This window comes from Theobroma umbraticum, unplaced genomic scaffold (genome assembly GCF_002168275.2).
Source record: "Theobroma umbraticum cultivar Fairchild unplaced genomic scaffold, ASM216827v3 scaffold_84.0, whole genome shotgun sequence".
Lineage (NCBI taxonomy): Eukaryota > Viridiplantae > Streptophyta > Magnoliopsida > Malvales > Malvaceae > Theobroma > Theobroma umbraticum.
This window is the reverse complement of record NW_018397296.1, coordinates 166191-166438: the sequence shown is the minus strand read 5'-3', so window position 1 is coordinate 166438 and position 248 is coordinate 166191.

Here is a 248-nt window from a genome sequence, read left to right as displayed (position 1 = left end):
TATTTTTGGAGCTATGGAATAGACAATGGAGTGGAGTACTTCAATCCCGTTACTTTGTGAGTTGTATGAACAAAAAAGTTGTGGAAAAACCAAATTTTAGATGCACAGAGTAGATTCATTGAGAGGACGTGAAGGTGACGTTTGATATTTTATAATATAATGTGATTATAAGTAATATTATTGTAAGAAAAATAATATTACAGTATTTGGTATACAAGTAAAATAATGATTAAAATACAGACAAGATA